Consider the following 21,317-nt stretch of genomic DNA (forward strand, 5'->3'; position numbering starts at 1 on the left):
GCAGCCAGTGCCGGTGAAGGAAGGGGTGGGAGAGCCGCTGGCTCCCTGGAAACAGAGCAGCAGCAGGGGCTAACAAGCTTCTATAATACAAAGCCATGCTGGGGACAAGGGGGTGGGTGTCCCGCCTGCTGCCCAGGCCCGGGACACAGCAGGGTAGTCGTGCCGGTAGGAGGGTCATGTCCGCTGCCCGATCACTGCTTGCCACAGTGATCGGGACACACAGGAGAGTCCGGTGATGCAGAGGGACCAGCAGGTCCCTCTCACATAGGCGGCTGCGGGAAGATCAGCTTCCCACAGCCGCACAGTGGGCATTTCTGACTGGTCGTATCAGATACCACCATGGCAGGTAAAGCCCGGTCTGGAATGGTCATATCTGATACGACTGTGCCAGGCAAGTGGTTAATAAAACACACTTTAACGTTCATTGGAGCAAATATAAAAGGTACACCTGAGGTTTGGAGCCACACCTTTTGAGAAAGTCACGTGAGCATGATGAAACGTGTTAAGGATTCCATTACCTAATTACACCACACGCCAGAGAACCAGATTGTCTTTTTTCCTGACTCCCCAAGTTCTTTGCAGCCGACAGCTGGAGAACTGCTCAGCACAGATTCCGAGGACGTTCGGACAGACTGGTTATTCACCTGTGCTTGCCTCTCAGGCCCTTCTTCTTGGTACAGCAAGTGTCAGGCTGCTTGCTGCTATTACCGGGACTCCAGGATCATACAGAGGAACTGTGAGTTATCGGCTACTCGCTGCTACTTGTCATTTATGGAACTTAGATCTCCCCACTGCTGTAGACTAACGATTTAACACCTGCTAATCTAAGTACAGAATTATATATCTATGTTATTGTCTTGGATGGTGTCTTAATACTTCATTAACAATTGGTTCATGGGCATTTGAACACTGGAAAAAGGGATATCCCTGTTTTAGCAGATTGCTGCATTTTTTGGAACTTTTGTTTTTGATTCCTCTATGGTGGATTATCTATTTAAAGACTCATACTGTACATTTCCTTCCCTTTTTCTTCTCAAAGTCCAATGGAATAGACTATTCCTGATCTAAATATGCATTACCCTTCTGACTATTCATAATTAGATACTTTTTAGATACAGTGCTTATCCTAGATATTGTGGTATTGTAAAAGTGTATATTCTTTTTAGAACTATTATTTATTAAATCTTATATGTGAGACACCCTCGTAATGTGTTAAATTCCACTGCGCAGGCCCTTTTATTTATTGAATTTTTTCATTGTTCACTAGTTGTGATGGATCCTAGTGTAGAAGTTAGCTCAGAGGTTCCCAAACGCAGTCCTCAAGGCTCCCCAACAGTTCAGGTTTTAGAGCTATCCATGGTTGAGCACAGGTGGTTAAATCAAATTGACTGAGGTACTAATTAAGTCACCTGTGCTCAACCATGGATATCTCTAAAACCTGAACTGTTGGAGAGCCTTGAGGACCACGTTTGGTAACCTCTGAGTTAGCTTTAATAGCCAGAAAGGCATAAGATATGTGGGTTACTGAAAGTGTTATGAAAGATTTTACTTTTTTTTAGTAAGAAACTGTGTATTTGTATTATAGCTAATCAGATAAATCATTTTATGTGATGAAAATAAAGAATAAGTCTGTTATAATAAATATAAATGTAACTTCTGATATATGATACTTACCAAGAGCACAGAGCTCTGTGGATGGCCCCTGCATTTGGCTAGCAGGATGTTTGGAAAGGCACCCTGTAGCCACAAGTTTTGCAGCAGGACTGCCTGGAGCATCCTAAGGACGCTTCAGATGTGCACATCACTGCCCATATAGCCCCCAGAGGATGCTCTGGGCAATGTTGTAATTCCTGGCGACTGTGGCCCTGCCCCTTCCTTATGACATCACATGGAGGGGGTGTGGCCTGCACCGGGTGCTGGGACCCCTATTTCCGACTCTGTGTATACTGATTAATATAATTATTTTCTCAGCTAAGGGGTCAATCCTATTACATGCGAAGGGTGCGAGTTGCCATTGCAACGGCGTTAAAACGCCAGCAACGGACAGGCACCTTGCACCCTTCGCTGCCAGATCCGAGTCTGACTTTGTCTAAATTTGCTTGGAGCCCTATGGGGCAGTGAGCACTTTTAGGCGAATCTGGATGGCCGTCAAGAACGGCCGCTGTTGTTATGACTCGAACCCTCCAGTTCAGCGCATGTAATAGGATTGACCCCTAAATCATTCTGTGTACACTACTGAACATGTACCTTATGTTAACATTCCGAATTATAAAGCGCAATAGAATATGCTGGTGTTATATAAGTAGTTGTTAATAAAAACAAAATGTTTATCTTTTATCATTATTTCAAGATATACATATTTTGAATATCAAAGGGATGTAGATCTGTCCTATTAATTGCATGGTGAATATATTCTCTCCCTAGTAAGTACCCTATATAAATTGGAAATTGGTCATTTTCACTTTACAGATGCTTCTGGATCTTAATTCCTTCTAGAATTATTTGGTGTTAGATGCAGTGGTATGTTAGGACCTGAAGATGAAGGATAAGTAGAATTGTACCATACCTGATTGTAGTCCAGCTACAGATCCAGTGTAACATTTTGCAATTTTTATTTGGGATTTAACACCTGGGGTATGACTGGTTATTCTGTTTTAATATTAAGGCCCGTATTCAATTAGGGAGCGAAAAGTCCGTGCTGGACTTTTCACTCCACATCGGAGCTTTTCTGGGGATAAAGTATCGGGCGCATGCCCGCTTTATCCCCGTATTCAATTTCAAATTATCGAAAACGGGACCCGGCGAATTGGGATCTATGAAAAAAACTGTGAATTTTCAGGAAAAAATTGTAGGACCCCCCCTAAAGATGTCCAGACATGAGGGATCACTATGGGTACCTCCATTTTTGCCTGCAGAAGAAAGTCGGGTTTTTAAATAGCCGCGCAGGTGCTTTTTCCCCTACATTGAAGAAGTGATGCAGAAGAGCACTTAGGTTTTTTTTTCATTTTTTTTAAGTGGTCCCATCAAATTTGGGGTACATGAAAATGGGTACTAGCATATTTTTAAGTCCCTAAAGTAATTTTTTAAAAATTCTGCAAAAGTGCCCCTGCCGCTAATAGCCTATTCTAGAAAACACCTGCCGCATACTTAAAGAATAGCCCTGAAACTATTTCCCTATTTTTAAACACTGTTTCCCTTTTTTTTTTTACACCAAATTTTTAAATAATTTTTATGGGGAGTCCCTATTTTTTTTAAACTTTTTTTTTAATTATATTTCCGGGGGTGCAGGCTATTTATTTTAAGCCAGCACCCCTAAACAACAATTCTGCACTTGCAAAAAGTCTTTGAAATTTAATATGGGGATAATTGAAATAGGCGAAAATGACGTCATCAGCAATAAATTATCGCCGATTCTGACTTTTCGCAGCCTAATTGAATACCCCCCGAAAACAAAGTACCACTGATCATTATTGTTTTAGCTGTCTTGCTCTCTTGATATAACAATTTATGATTTCTAATATTTTACTAATAGGTTGTGCTTGTGGTTTGAATAGTTGATATTGTATTAGTCTGTTTTGATTATTGCTACTGAAAGTTTTATGAAAACATTGTTACTTGTTTCTGTAAGATATTGTGTAATTTCCAATTAATTAACTTTAATAAGATACATTATTTTATCTTTCTATTCAGGACTTCCACTGTACAGTACTTATGTTAGGCTTCTTAAAATCAGAATACGAGTGTTCTAGTAAAGTATGAACTGATTTGGGGAAAGTCCTTGAATGAGTCATAAATAATGGAGTGAATTGAAAAAAAAGTCCTTAAATTAAGAAAAGTCTTAGAAAATTCCTTGAATTTGTTCTTGCTGAACAGGTCTTGGATTTAAACTAAGAAAATGAAGTAGAACCCCATGATTCAGTGAGCCATGAGCCAACTTTTCTTATAGTAATGTTTTCTTTTATTGAATGACCGGTAAGAAACACTTTCTGTTTTTGGAATCCGTGTGATTTGAGTAAAGGTAATTTAAATTATATATTGCAACACTGAAGGCCAGACTGTGATTCTGACTGTATATAGGACAGGTGTCTGGGATCTCAATTTGTTTTCTTCTACCTTGTAATCTATTTGTTGCAGTAAAGTATTAATTTGAAACAGTAATAACTGCAACAATTTCTATTGTTAGCATAATTGAAGGCAATAATTGAGAAGTTATAAGAGACAAGTAATAATAAATGCCTGCCAACAGGAACAGCGTTCTCCCACATGTGTCATTATGCTTCAATCTTCTAAGTATTTAGAAGAGTGGAATAAATGAACAAAATAGAAGAAACATTTCAGCTTCTGCTGGACTTTGACAAATTTAAATTTATCTGTAAAGTTATTGAGAAAAACTTATTTGTAATCCCTTCTTCTCAATGAAATGCTACTTACAGTTGGACAAGCCTTATGTCATCAACTTAAATGTAGTATTATATTGAATGAATGAGGCTTCTTTGCATCCATACAGTATGCTACCATCTAAATTACAATATATACAATATTACAATATTTTACTTCCCTGAGGGGGATATGTACTAAGCCTTGGAGAGAGATTAATTACCAACCAATCAGCTCCTAACTGTAATTTTACAGGCTGTGGGGGAGATGTATTATAGTGGCACAGATCGTGCCGCTATAGTCCTTCCTCCTTTGCCTCTTTACTGAGGTGAACCAGGAAGCAGAACCAATGAGATCTATTAATTCCTCATCAGCCGGAGTGAAAACTCTCCCCTCCTGCGATCCCTGTCAGACCCCAAAACGCATCAGCATAGTGCTTTTTCACTGTGTCTTACCTACTGGCCAGCTCCAGTGGGCATGCACAAGCATCACGAGATCTTTCGTGCACAGCCCAGATCCCGGCAGCTGCCGTAGCCAGAAACGGAGCTGTGGTGGGGCAATGACAGTTGTAGCTGTCTAAATTGATAGCTGAAGCTGTCGGAATGGCCAGTGCCACTGACCGTTCATACATTGGCTAGCACATTGGCACACTACCTTGTAGATATCATTTATCATTTTCATTTAACACATAACCCCACATTAATACCATGGGAAAAGCAATATCTGCCACACATAACTTGCGCAGATACCGCTATACCATGTGTTGGCTGTTCATACATCTACCCCTGTGTTTGAAACATGACAGTTAAGAGCTGATTGGTTGGTGCTTTATCTCTCTCCACTTTATCTCTCTCCTAAGGTTTGATACATCTCCCCCTGATTTGTGGTATTATGTTATGTTATGTGATTGATGCATTTTCCATACCATTATATTGACAGTATACAATGTTATTTTAGCTAATGAAAAATATATAATTGTGTAATATCAATATTTTATGGTCATTTCTCTTTACTTTATATATTAAATTGCTAAAGAAAAAGCATAGAGTGTGGTGTACACTTACTATACAACCTCAAAACTGCAGTTATGACTTTAAAAATGAGGTTTTGACGCAGGGTGATAGATGTAAAATGTGATCCTAGTGCGGCTGCAGAGCAACCGATCTCGGCATGACTGCAGAGCAACAAGAAACACCAGCCATGGCTCCTGGCAGTTATGGCTGTTGCTGTGTCCCGATCACTGTGGCCAGCAATGATTGGGCAGCCAGCAGAAATCCTCTCTGGGAGTGGCTGGCTTCAAAGAAAGTGGCAGCCACGGCTCCTGGTATTGCGATGTGTCCGGCCGGTGGCACCCCCATCTCCTACCTTCTGGCCAGCTTCTGTGTGGAGTTCTGCCCCCCATGTGCCCGTTCACTGCTGCCGCAGTTATTGGGCAGTACAGTATGCCTCTCTCTTTCTCCATATATATATATATATATATATATATATATATATATATACACATATATATATATATATATATATACAGTCAGGTGCATAAATATTGGGACATTGACAGAATTTTCATATTTTGGCCTCTATTCACCACCACAATATCTTTGAAATGAAACAAACAAGATGTGCTTTACCTGCAGACTTTCAGATTTAATTTGAGGGTAATTACATCCAAATCAGGTGAACGGTGTAGGAATTACAACGGTTTCTATATGTGCCTCCCACTTTTTAAGGGGCCAAAAGTAATGGGACAAACTAAACAATCCTAAATCTAACTTTCACTTTTTAATACTTTGTTGCAAATCCATTGCAGGCAATTACAGCCTGAAGTCTGGAATGCATAGACATCACCAGACGCTGGGTTTCATCCCTGGTGATGCTCTGCCAGGCCTCTACTGCAAATGTCTTCAGTTCCTGCTTGTTCTTGGGGCATTTTCCCTTCAGTTCTGTCTTCATCAAGTGAAATGCATGCTCAATCAGATTCAGGACAGGGGATTGTCTTGGCCATTGCATAACATTCCACTTTTTAGCCTTAAAAAACTCTTTGGTTGCTTTTGCAGTATGCTTTGGGTCATTGTCCATCTGCACTGTGAAGCACCGTCCAATGAGTTCTGAAGCATTTGACTGAATGTGAGCATATAATATTGCCCGAAACACTTCAGAATTCATTCTGCTGCTTTTGTCAGCAGTCACACCATCAGTAAATACAAGGGAACCAGTTCCATTGGCAGCCATACATGCCCACGCCATGACACTACCACCACCATGCTTCACTGATGAGGTAGTATGTTTTGGATCATGAGCAGTTCCTTTCCTTCTCTTCTCTTCCCATCACTCTGGTACAAGTTGATCTTTGTCTCATCTGTCAATAGGATGTTGTTCCAGAACTGTAATGGCTTTTTTAGATTTTGTTTGGCAAACTCTAATCTGGTCTTCCTGTTTTTGTGGCTCACCAATGGTTTGCATCTTGTGGTGAACCCTCTATATTCACTCTTGTAAAGTCTTCTCTTGATTGTTGACTTTGACATATATACATCTACCTCATGGAGAGTGTTCTTGATTTGGCCAACTGTTGTGAAGGGGTTTTTCTTCACCAGGGAAATAATTCTTTTGTCATCCACCGCAGTTGTTTTCCGTGGTCTTCCGGGTCTTTTGGTGTTGCTGAGCTCTCCGGTGCGTTCTTTCTTTTTAAGAATGTTCCAAACAGTTGATTTGGCCACACCTAATGTTTTTGCAATCTCTCTGATGGGTTTGGTTTCATTTTTCAGCCTAATGATGGCTTGCTTCACTGGTAGTGACAGTTCTTTGGATCTCATATTGAGAGTTGACAGCAATTGATTCCAAATGCTAATGTCACACCTAGAATCAACTCCAGACCTTTTACTTGCTTAATTGATAATGAAATAATGAGGGAATAGCCCACACCAGTCCATGAAATAGCTTTTGAGTTGATAGTCCCATTACTTTTGGCCCCTTAAAAAGTGGGAGGCACATATTGAAACTGTTGTAATTCCTACACCGTAAACCCGATTTGGATGTAATTACCCTCAAATGAAATCTGAAAGTCTGCAGTTAAAGCACATCTTGTTTGTTTAATTTCAAAACCATTGTGGTGGTGAATAGAGGACAAAATATGAAAATTCTGTCAATGTCCCAATATTTATGGACCTGACTGTGTGTAATATATATATATATATATATATATATATATATATATATATATATATATATATATATATATATATATATATATAATTACACTAACGTTAAAAAGTTTGGGGTCACCCAGACAATTTCGTGTTTTACATGAAAACTGACTTTTATTTAACAAATGAGTTGCAAAATGAATAGTACATATTGTCACGACATTGGCAAGGTTAGAAATAATGATTTATATTTGAAATAATAATTTTGTACTGCAAACTCTGCTTTCACAAAAGAATGCTCCTTTTGCAGCCATTACAGCATTGCAGACCTTTGGCATTCTAGCTGTTAATTTGTTGAGGTAATCTGATGAAATTTCACCCCACGCTTCCTGAAGCACCTCCCACAAGTTGGATTGGCTTGATGCGCATTTCTTGCATACCATACGGTCAAGCTACTCCTACAACAGCTCAATGGGGTTGAGATCTGGTGACTGCGCTGGCCACTCCATTACAGACAGAATACCAGCTGCCTGCTTCTTCCCTAAATAGTTCTTGCATAATTTGGAGGTGTGCTTTGGGTCATTGTCCTGTTGTAGGAGGAAATTGGCTCCAATCAAGCGCTGTCCACAGGGTATAGCATGGCATTGCAAAATGGAGTGATAGCCTACCTTATTCAAAATCCCATTTACCTTGTACAAATCTCCCACTTTACCAGCACCATAGCAGCCCCTGACCATCACATTACCTCCACCATGCTTGACAGATGGCGTCAGGCACTCTTACAGCATCGTTTCACTTGTTCTGCGTCTCACAAATGTTTTTCTGTGTGATCCAAACACCTCAAACTTCGATTAGTCTGTCCATAACACTTTTTTCCAATCTTCCTCTGTCCAAAGTCTGTGTTCTTTTGCCCATATTAATCTTTTCCTGTTATTGGCCAGTCTCAGATATTGCTTTTTCTTTGCCACTCTGCCAGAAGGCCAGCATCCTGGAGTCGCCTCTTCACTGTAGACGTTGACACTGGCAGTTTGTGGGTACCATTTAATGAAGCTGCCAGTTGAGGACTTGTGAGGTGTCTAATTCTCAAACTAGAGACTCTAATGTACTTGTCTTCTTGCACAGTTGTGCACTGGGGCCTCTCACTTCTCTTTCTACTCTGGTTTGAGCCTGTTTGTGCTGTTCTCTGAAGGGAGTAATACACACCGTTGTAGGAAATGTTCAGTTTTGTGACAATTTCTCGCATGGAGTAGCCTTCATTTCTAAGAACAAGAATAGACTGTCAAGTTTCACATAAAAGTTCTCTTTTTATGGCCGTTTGGAGAGTATAATCGAACCCACAAATGTGATGCTACAGATACTCAACTAGCTCAAAGGAAGGCCAGTTTTATAGCTTCTCTAACGAGCAAACTAATTTTCAGCTGTGCTACTATAATTGCACAAGGGTTTTCAAGGGTTTTCTAATCATCCATTAGTCTACTAACGTGCTTAGCAAACATAATGTACCATTAGAACACTGGAGTGATGGTTGCTGGAAATGGGCCTCTATACACCTATGTAGATATTCCTTTAAAAACCAGGAAGTATCTTTCCCATATACTCCATTTAATGTGCTTTATTGCACATCTAAGGGAATGGAGACGCCCCCTGTCTGGATTAGCACCCTTCTTTATTGGTTTAAAAGCATGGAGTCTGGTAATGTATATGCACACTGGAATTAGGTACAATTCTCGGTAAGTCCTCCAAGTTATATACTGTAGTGCAACTTTGGTTCATTTTTGGGGCATGGGTCCCCCTGGATTGCTTTGGTTGATCTTTTTCTTGGCACAGCATTATAACACATTTTTCTTTTATAACACATTTTAACCCTTCACTGTTTGTTTATATACATGTATTTCACTTTTTATTTTCATTCTTTATATGCAGTTGTGGCTGTTCAGAACTATCTCTTTGCACTGCACTTTTCTTACTATGGCGGTGCCCTGGGGCAGCTTAGCTGGGCCAGTTTGGGGGGGTCCTGCACTCTGGATTTGAACTCTAGTATGTTAGAGACCTACCCTAAAGAGGTTACCTGGATATGGTGGGTAGGCCAATAACCTTGGTCATGATTATGCTAAAAACCTCTATTGATTGCAAAATTTTATTGCATTTATATATTATCAATAATTTGGAGTTGTGCACCTGAGATTTGTCTGTTTCTGTGCCTGCAATTAGTCTCATCAGGTAGCGCCTCCCATTATATCTATATATATATTCAGGGTGTGCAGTCCAGGAATCTTTCCCATGACTAAGCTAAGCAGCAGCAGTGGGCTGCACAAACACATGGCAGTTCAACTTCCAACATGGTACATAAGGGAAAATATGTTTTCATTAATCAAGAGGCCTGAGGGAGTTGGAGTATGAATGTAGTTGAAGACAGGGACAGGAAGGGTTGATTGGTAGTAAATTTTATTTCATTTTGTGGTTTCAAAGTAAATTTATGTGGGAGGAGGGGAGAGCATGGGTGAACAATATGTCCCATCTTTTGCCCACAAAATCAACTTGGTGGTTTACAATATTTTTATAAAATTAAAGGTGCATGCAGGAGATGCTGTCTGTGGCCATAAAGATTTCTGGACATTTTTGGCATTCAGCAACCCGCATGTCAATGATTGCAGTGGCAGTTCAGCTTCCAACATGGCACATCAGGAAACACATGTTTTTATTAGAGGCCTGAGGGAGTATGTATGTAGTTGAAGACAGGGAAAGGTAGATTTGATTAGTAGTAAATTTAATTTATTTTTTTGATTATGAAGCAAATTTATGAGGGGGAGGAGGGGAGGCATTTATAAAAAATATTTAAATCATTCGCATCAGTCCTTGCCCCTGAATAATCCTTGAGCACTATGCCTGCTGCTGCTGGGAGTGGATTTTCATCCCAGAAAGGGACCAGGAAGACTACTAGTAGTACTTTAAAAAAAAATTGACTGTAAAACAATCCTTTGCAAGGGGGAGCAAGTATGGCAGCAGTCACGCAGTTGCATAGTGGATCACTGATGCCATAACATCTATGCTGGTATTAGATGTGTGTCTAATATCTGGCAATAATGCAGTGGGTTTTAGACATTTAATTGAGGTCCTGTGTCCCCACTACCAAATCCCATCAAGATTCCACTTCACTAGAAAAGCAATTCCCAATCTGTACAAAAACATACAAAAAACATAATTAGTGGCCTCCAAAATGCCATTGTACCCACTGTCCACTTAACCACACATATGTGGACAAGCTGAACAGAGCAAACACAAGATTTAAGGTTTAAGTTATACATTGTATCTTTCTTCCCAACAGAGACAGATCTGAAGAGATGCAAAGAGCTGTTGGTAAGCAAATTGTCAACTCAAGTGGCATGTGATGCAGCGATGGATTTTCCTTCAGTTTCTCCTGCAAGTGCATTTGCTGAGAAAAAACTAGAAGACCCACTGGTGATGCAGATGACTCCAAACAAAACACAAAAACTTTTTGGATGAATGCACTGCAGATGATGTAGCAGGGAGGAGATTCCTAGAAAGTTAAGGTTCCTACCTCTGCTTACTCTTGTTTTACAAAGCATACAGATGACTTTACAATTGTCCAGATTTGGGTAGAAATAATTCCACACATTTGTGGATTTTTTTGGCTTGTGCCCAGGCATGACAATGGGCTTTTCCTTATCATGGGCAATAACTATTTCTTCCACTGGTGCCTGATTTACACAAACAACATCCTCATCAACAGCATCCTTATTAGCATCAGCTGCACAAATATCCTGCTCATCCTGGTGCACTTCCACAGAAGCATCCTCGATTTCTATGTCAGCATGTTCACTTGTGCTTACATCATCATAAGAGGCAGAACCACCAGTCATAAATAAAGGCTAATGCCTTATCCTTTCCTTGCCACTTCATGTTCTTTACCACTGTAGAAGATTGGTTCTTTGATTTTAGATGCCCAGACTTAAGCCCTGTATGCCCTTAGGTTACGGCTTTAGTAGATGATGTAGATGAACTAGTATCATCATGACTGGTGGCACTAGCATCATCTACAGCACTAGTATGTGGTCCCTGCTGTCCTCTTAACTGATCATTCTACATATCAACAAACACGAATCAAGTGGGATACAGCACACACATCATTTTGTACCAATTTTAAATGCAGTATCAATGACCTAGAGTGTCACAAGATTTTTTTATGAATAAGAAAAGAATAACACACTGCACTACCACTTAGTGTCACAAGATTATTTATGAATAAGAATAACACACTGCACTACCACTTAGTGTCACAAGATTTTTTTATGAATAAGATAAGAATAACACACTGCGCTGCCACTTGGTGTTACAAGATTATTTATGAATAAGAATAACAAACTGCGCTAGCACCTACAGTGTCACAATATTTTTTCTGAATAAGAAAACAATAACACACTGTGCTACCACTTAGTGCCACAAGATTCTTTATGAATAAGAAAAGAATAACACACTGCGCTAGCACTTACAGTGATGTCATTATGTTTTATGTATAACGTCTGTTATTTAGCACTTTTTTGTGGTTTTGTAGTCACCGTGTAGACTAATCATTTATTCACGATTGAGGAAAAAAGTGAAAAGTTGAATATTAGACTGTACTACCACTTACAGTGTCACAAGAATTTTTATGAGTAAAACACTGCGCTACCACTTACAGTGTCACAATATTTTTATGAATAAGAATAACACACTGTGCTATACATGGAAAATAAACTGCGGTCTGGCCGGCAGTGTCACCAAACAATAATAGCGCAGCTAAGGTGCTAATGCGCACACACACAAAAAAAGCACTTTGATTTTTTTTACACTGGGGAAGAGCACCCTTGAATGAGGTAGCAGCCCCTTGATGAACAACACAGACAGCACCCCTTCTTTATGGACAACAAAGCACCCCTGCCAAGTGTGGACAGACCACCTGCAGTGCAGAGTCACAAATACATGGACGATAAACTGCGGTCTGGCCGGCAGTGTCACTAAATAATAATAGCACAGCTAAGTTGCTAATGCGCACACACACAAAAAATATAAAAAAAGTACTTTTATTTTTTTTACCTTGGGGAAGAGCACCCCTGAATGACAGAGTCCCCCCATGGACAACACAACACCCCTGTATGGACTGCAGCCTAAGCTCCTTTATGGACAACACAGCAGCAGCCTTCAGCCCAAGACCCCGACTGGACACACACACTGAGTGACTTATAATTTCTCTCTCCACAGCCAAGAGAAAATGGCACCAATGCAAAACCTGTGAGAATCTGACAGCAGGAGGATGACGTTTTGCCTAGTTTTGAGATTTGAATCATGTGGGAAACCTCGAGCTACGTTCGGATCTCGGTCCAGATCTCAAAGTTTGGATGAGTCTGGTTCTCCGAGAACTGGACCCACTCATCTCTACTAATAATGCATTAAAAGACATTTTAGTAAGCAAATAGACAGTACAGGAAAACAGCTTGCGTACTACAGGGGGTCAGATACTGTGGGTTCATCAGGATGAATACCATGTACAGTTGAACCTGGATAAGTGGGATCTCAAGGGATGGCACATTTAGTCTCCTTTAAAGAGGTATCTCACTTATCCAGTTTCTCACTTATCCAGGTTCAAGAAGCTATGTCTCAATTATAGAGGTTCTCACCCTGGTAAGTCCAGTTACAGACATAGAGACTTGTCAAAACCTGTACTATTCCCAGTTACAGAGGTTCTAAAAGTGGTCGTCTCATTTATAGAGGTTAATAAACTGCACTAATCTCACTTAAAGAGGTCCTAACAGCAATCTTCTCAGTTATAGAGTTGATTATTCCTGATAATCAAGCAAAATCAGATTCAGTTATAGAGGTTTGACAGACTTACTAACAGAGTTTTTATGGTGCAAAAATACTGGGACCTCAATTAGTCCCAATAATAGAGGTTTTATATATACACACACATATGTACACTGCCTCTGTTCTTCTTTCCCATAGGTAGATGTAGCTATGCTACTGTATGCTGGTTATTGTGAAGCTCATACATCGATGTGTCTGAACCTACGGTTGGACTGCCGTAGTCTTCTTTGTTTGGTCACATCGAGTGGAAGATCTTCAAATGTTTCATCAAGGAGGATGAGGAAGACGTGTCTATGAGATTACGTCAGAGATGTGTGATTGAATTTTGTGTTAAACTTGAAAAAAGCGGAAATGAAACTCATGAAATGTTAGCATACTGTGGAGAAACAATTAGCCGTCCTTTAGTATTTTGTTTGTGAAAGCACTTCAAAGAGGGTAATACACTAGTGACTGACAAAGCGTGTTCTGGGAGACCATCCACAGCAGTTACAGATATCAAAATTTCCAAAGTTGCGGAGATGTTGCAAAATTACAGAAGGTTAACGTTACATGAGCTTTCGGCTTCACTTGGCATGTCATTCAAACAGGTTCAGAGTATTGTGATAAAGGGACTGAAAATGCATTGCTTGTGTGCCAGGTGGGCCCCCAGGAATTTCACAGAAGAGTACATGCGACAATGAGTTGAATCGTGCAAGAACACCATTCGAATGTTAGAGAGGATTCCTGATTTCCTGACATTGATTTGACGTGATGAATCTTGGATTCGTCATTATGATCCGGAGTCCAAACATCAATCCAGTGTATGGAAACAGGTGAATTCGCCTCTGCCCCAAAAATTCTGTGTGATTCCTTCGGCATGTAAAGTCATGCTTCTGTTGTTCTTTGATGTGCATGGTATGATTTACAACACTGGGTTTCCTGTGGACAGAATTAATGGTGACTACTATGCAAACGTCCTGAAAACTCATTTGCGTAGAGCCATGAAGAAGAAATTACCACATTTGCAGAAGAAACAGTGGTTTTTGCTCCAAGTCAATGCCCGTCCACATGTTGCTGCTGTTGCATTGGCAGTACTGACTGAAATTAATGGGACTGCACTAGAACACCCTCCATATAGCCCGGACTTAATGTCATGTGATTCCTGGGCATTCCCAACCCTGAAAAAGCAACTTCATAGAAGAAGTGCTCAACAGATGATGAGGTGAAAAATTCCACAGCTGTAACACTAAAGTGATGTCACAAAACAGTCTATTGCACATTTTTGAATTGCTGTTGAAATGCTGCAAAAAATTTATTGAATGTGAAGGACGCTACTATGTATAAGAAAAATTTTCAAATCCTGTGGAACCATCAGATTCTGAATAAAAAAATCAGTCTCATTATGTTTCAAGCAGCCCTCGTGTGTGTGTATGTATATATGTATGTATACATATATTATATATATATATATATATATATATACACACACACACTCCTGCCCCTCACTCCATCTATCCCCAACTACATTTTTTTTAAAACTAGACAGTAATTTTTTTTAGTAACTGGTGGTCATTTTTTTTATTATCACATTATGTAATTAATAGCTATTTAAATTTGCTTTCTTATTTATTTATTTTTATTTATTATAAAAAAAAGCATTAAGGTTTAAATGGCTTATTTACAAAATTTGCTAATAAAACAATTGACAATATTGGGAATGTTTTTTGGAAAAAATATTAACCAATAAGTGAACCAATGAAAGGGAAAGAGAGGACTTTTAAAATTTAACCTGGTCGTCTACATAATTCACTTTTAGGAAAATGGCAAAGGAAATACAAAAGCAACATCATATTCTCATATAATGCTAACTACTCTATATATTTTTGTCTTGAAAAATTATCTATAATGGAAGTTCATTTAATTGCTGCATACTTACAATAATATATTTTTGGCTTGGATGTTTTAAATGAGGATTTATTGGCTTTATATCAATTATAGAGTTTTGTTTTAGCATTGTAACTTATGCTAAGCTGGATTTCTTTTACATGAATTGTTGTAGCATGGGTTGGAGGATTACAATATTTTTAGTGACATTATTTATAGATTCATTTAAAATGTAATTTATTTATTAACATGTGTTTATATATAGCATTCAGTTGTGCTTTATAATTGGGAACAAAACCAAAATAAAATGAGACTGGGTATTGACAGACTACAATACATTTTTCCACAAATGACTATTCTTTATATTTTGCTGCTTGCTAACCTGCTATTTATCAATGAAGTGTATCATATTCTAAAATTAAATCAATTTACATTTTTTTTATGATATACAACATTGATCCATTTAAGATGATTCACTAAATTACTTTTTAATAAATGTTTTAATCTTTCTATTTCTCTTTTTTAAATACAAGGATTTGTATTTTATTAGAATTTGTATTATGTATGGAATTTGTTTGCTTTCTTTTAGTCCAGAAATCCTGGTATATTTGCCATTTTCTCGATTCTTAAACTCATTAAATTTATTGAAATGGATAAATTTAATTTAGGACAGATGGAGTTGTCCATCTCTAGTTGACACTTTTCATATGCACAATTGAATGTATCTTGTTTTTTTTTGTTTAGTATTATTACAATTGCAAACTATACCTTGTAAAGAATTGTTTCAAAACATTTTTTAAAAAACTAATAAAATGCAATTTTACCTTTGCTTTGCACTTCTCTTATGTCAGTAGAGTATCTCACTGTAACTTTTACTTTCTATGCCTTGAAAATTAGGTCATCTATGCAAACATGGGTAAGCAAAGGCCAAACAAGTGTTATAAATCAGAGAGCAAGCATATCTCCCAGGTGGTATGTACCAAAACAAATTATTTGTTGTGAGGTAACCTGTTTTGGTGTCACTGTGTTCATGTATTTATTTTTCTATCTTTAGACCACCTCTCAAATAACCTACAGTATACTTATCCAGATAAAACAGTTGTAGGAATTGGTCGAAAATTTGAAATATATTTATTGTATTGAAAATATAATGGTTCACAGAGCATAAATCCCTTTTCATTATAAATCTGTGCAAACATAACTTGAATTCTGGAACAACCACTAATGTTTTGAATATTGTAGATATAAATGAGTGATTGACTTTTCACAATTGTAAAAATCTAGAAGGCCTAAACAATTGTTGTAGCAGGGTCAAATGAAAAATGAAACATATGAATTCAAATGACATTATGTAGTGGCATAATATATCATTGTTAGTGTTCCAAAGCTTGTTATATACAGTACAAGAGTGAAACCTATGAGTAGCCATTATTGTGCTCCTATATTAGTTTTGAACATATTGCCCATTTTATGTTTGTGTTAGTTGACAGACTATATTTAATTAGTGTGCCATGTAATCAGAATGTTTTCCTTATATATACAGTAGATAAAAATATTATATACATTTAGGCCTCCATCCTTTATTGTCATGGTTTAGCGGTACAAAGTATATAATTTCTGTGTTGTATGGTGGTATCTATCTATCTATCTATCTATCTATCTATCCATCTATGGTAAGTGGGAACAATGTCGACAGTCAAAATGTCGACAATTAAATTGTTGACAGGTTTAAAATGTTGACCGGTACAGAATGCTCACATGGTACACAATTTTGACAATCAAATTATCAACAGTTAAATATTATGCTAGTATTAGCCACTGATATCTTATTATCGATTATTTAATAAAAAATAAAGTGAAGCTGTAGCAAATTCATTTTATGTATATTACTTTACATTTTAGAAATGAAGTTAATCTATAAAATAAAAAACTGCTTCTGCCTCTTTATTGTGGGCACATTTTTTATCTGAGCTCATTCATGGTATAAAGCTAATCAATTAGCAATGAGAAAAACATTAATGCGGGAAATGGTAAGCAGTAATGCACCCTTTAGTGCGAGTTGAATATAAAATCCTTACTTTGACATTTTTTTATCAAAACAAACTAGTATACCTGATATATTTGTGTGTGTATTTATGGAAATATAAATTTAGGCAATAACCTTTCTTTAATGGTACAAAATTGTGTATATATATATATATATATATATATATATATATATATATATATACTGTATATTGTGCGCGTGTGTGTGTGTATATATATATATATATATATATATATATATATATATATATAATATATCATACAGACTCGGCACTCACATGCCTTTCAAACTGCAACTCCTTTGAACATAGGGAATGTTGGTTCCATAATATTGCAATAATTTGTTAAGCTGGCCACCGCTTCACGGTCATTCCCATCTAGCCAGTCCCTACACTGATTCTCAGATAAATGAACTTGATCTGCCATCTTGGGCTCAAGCTTGCATACATTTTAAACATGAAACTGGGTCCTGCCTTAAAAAGACAGGACTGCACCCAGGGCTATCAGTTAATAAGCACCTGGAAAACGAAAAAAGTTTGTCTTACATTTGAAAAACAGGGTGCCCTAGCAAGGGTGCCCTTGGTATGTGACCACACCGTCTACATAAAAAATATCATACAAACTCGGCACTCACATGCTTTTCAAACTGCAACTCCTTTGAACATAGGGAATGTTGATTCCAAAATATTGCAATAATTTGTTAAGCTGGCCACCGCTTCATGGTCATTCCCATCTAGCCAGTCCCTACACTGATTCTCAGATAAATGAACTTGATCTGCCATCTTGGGCTCAAGCTTGCATACATTTTAAACATGAAACTGGGTCCTGCCTTAAAAAGACAGGACCGCACCCAGGGCTATCAGTTAATAAGCACCTGGAAAACTAAAAAAGTTTGTCTTACATTTGAAAAACAGGGTGCCCTAGCAAGTGTGACCACAAAATTTAAATAAACGACAGGCTCAATCCACGGCACTCGACCATCTGGGGTGCCCTTGGTATGTGGTCACATACCAAGGGCACCCCAGATGGTCGAGTGCCGTGGATTGAGCCTGTCGTTATATATATATATATATATATATATATATATATATATATATATTTTTTTTTTTGTAATCTTTGTAAATAATTGTTGCTTTTGTTTCCAGCCTGTATTAAATTCATGGCATATATTGCATTATTTGTACGGCATTAACCACTTAAGTGACAGTTTTTTTCCCAAAAAAATGGTCAGACATTGTCCTTTTTTATTTAATAAAGTTTGGAATGTATTCTTTAAAATATTTATAAATATTTTATTCAAAAGAGACATACATAAGGGGTGTTTTGCACCCACCCTGTGTCCATAGACCACCCATTGTAAAATCACCTTCCATCCCTATCAAAAATACTGTAGTCCCGCCAGTGGCCAAAGGACCCCAGCATTATCACCCCCCTAGTGGTAATAGATGCCAGTGGCATAGTCCCCACCCTCACAACCACTGTTTAGTACCCTCTCCTCTCTATGTGTCACTGTACATGTATTTATTTTAAAATAATACCCCAGGCCAAAAGTTTTTGCTGGGCATATCCTACCTTCCCAGTGCTAAAAGACAAACCATCATTACGCCCCTCCCCCTGTGGCATGGCCCTGCCCCTTGCCTTGTTGCAACAACTGTTCTTCAGTACACACAGAGATCAGCATATTTATGCTAGGCAAGTGGTTAAGGTCAATAATTGTTCTATTTTCTGAAACATTTTGGTTGATTTAACTTGCGTAATTTAGTGGACCTAATAGTGTAGTTCTTTTGTGTTCCAGTAAAGAGATAAACCCACTACAGTATGTTGTCTGTTAGCATTACCCTCCAAAAGTAGTGAAATTAACTACAGTGAAGGCAAGAAGATGACTGAATTTGTATTAGGGTATATACAATTGATATCATTGTTCAAACATTTTTTTTTATATATATATTTTGTTAAATTGTGTTTTTGATATTTTCTATATATTTGTGGTTATTATTTCAATTATTTTCCACTACTGGGTAATCATTGTATAAATTGATTACCAAGCGCTGCTGTGTTCTTTCTTGAGCATACTTCTTGCTATAGATGGTGACAGCTGCTGGTTATTCATTTGTATTTGATCTGCTGCACTCTATTTTGCTCAGCGCCAAGGGTAATTCTATATAAGAAGATGACTGACATGCCATTTCCTTAGTTAATGCAACCAAGCTGCACATTGCACAGCCCTTCAGTGTAATAAACGAAGCTACCCTAGCATCCACTACTTGCTATACAAACCACATTAGTACTCACCCCTAGTGGGACCAGCACTCATCACATCCAACCAAGTACACATGCCGACCTAGCACCTTCCCCTTGTTACCAATTCCAATCCTAGTGACCCTAGAACTCACCATTTGCTAGCCAGTCCACCCTTCACAACCCTAGCATCCTAGTTGTCCTAACACCCATCACTTTGCAACCCAGAACACACCCTTGACACTACCATTTTGTTTTATATTAATTAATCTATAATAAGATGTTAGCAAATAATAACATAGGAACTGATTCTGAGTTGGGAGAAAAGCAAAAAAAGCAAATAGCTGTAAACTTGGGGAATACAACAGGATAAATACTGGCTGCTTGTGAATATAGCACACAAATGCGGGACAGCTTTACTTTTACACCTCAATTCAGATTTCAGTTTGGTGACTTTAAAATCAAAATTTCTCTGCACATTTTAAATCTGTCTCGCACGGCGATGGATTAGCAACGGAGGTCGCAAAGAGGACTATAAGTGGCAGGTAGTTAGCATTTGGGGGAGGTAACAATGAGTGGTTAGAAAAATGCAGGCATGTCAGGTTCATTTTCTGAGCATGCTCAAGTGAGCCTCGTTCGCAGCTGGAGAGACCCTGGCGTCTTAGGAGAGGCCCTCTGTTTGTGACTGCATAGGCCTACTCAGAGGTGCGACCAATGTTTCTGCTTGTATACGTAAGTGCAGATGTCAGATGGAAGAGGTGTCTCAGTGCACAAGACATCCACTAAATCATTTGCACATTGACACAAGTGTGCTGTGTACAGAATCACAGTCGCTATGGCATTCATCTCTGATTCAGGCCCCATGTCAACATTTTGAAAGTTGATATTTTGTACCATTTTCAATGTCAACATTTTGTATTTGATGACATTATGGTGTCGACATTTTTAATATTGACATTTCATAACAGACCTTTCTATGTATAGAAGGAATATTACAAAGAGTAGATAGGGAATACTTCCCAACTTTTGGGATCGGCATCATGGCCCTGTTTCTCATCACACTCTGGGTGTTCCCAGCGCTTCCCAAACTGTCAGGTCCCTCAGCCTCACTCCTTACCTTTTGGATGCACGCATGTCCTTGGGATTCATTCCCTGCTGCTCTGCTATGCAGCAGTGAGAGAGTTCACTCCCAACCTTTCGTCCCTCATGGGAAACTGGCCCATGGGTGGATCAGCAAGACAATGCCCAAAAAGTGGGACTGTACTGCCAAAGTTGGGACAGTTGGAAGGTATGTAGAAAACATGGTTTATTCTTTGTTTTAGATATGAGAATAGAGAATGTGCAAAATAGTAGTTTACTGTTGATTTGAAGTTCCCTGTCTTACCACAGTGTTGTTGAATCTGCTTTGCTGGAACTAATGCTTTTTTACTAGCTTGTGTGTGCTCAGTAATTTAACAACACTTACATTCTGCTATGCTGCTAGTTTCTGTGTATCCTTATGTGTACATTGCTCATTTCTCAGTTCATTGCACTTTGTGAAATCTGATAAATACTGTAGCTCTGTGCTAGTGGTAGTGATGCCCCTAGTAAAATACCTAGGCAAGCAATACTATTAATAGTACAAAAGAAACTAATGTATCTACCTTGGCAGTAAAGGAGAGAAAGGATTAATAGAAACTAGAACCAGAGATGCAGCCAAAGACTCTATCAGCTGATGTCAGCCTCTCTCTCTCTCTCTCTCTCTCTCTCTCTCTCTATCTATATATATATATATATATATATATATAAACA

Source organism: Taudactylus pleione, unplaced genomic scaffold (assembly GCF_031769625.1).
Source record: "Taudactylus pleione unplaced genomic scaffold, aTauple2 ptg001573l, whole genome shotgun sequence".
In the NCBI taxonomy this organism is placed as follows: Eukaryota; Metazoa; Chordata; class Amphibia; order Anura; family Myobatrachidae; genus Taudactylus; species Taudactylus pleione.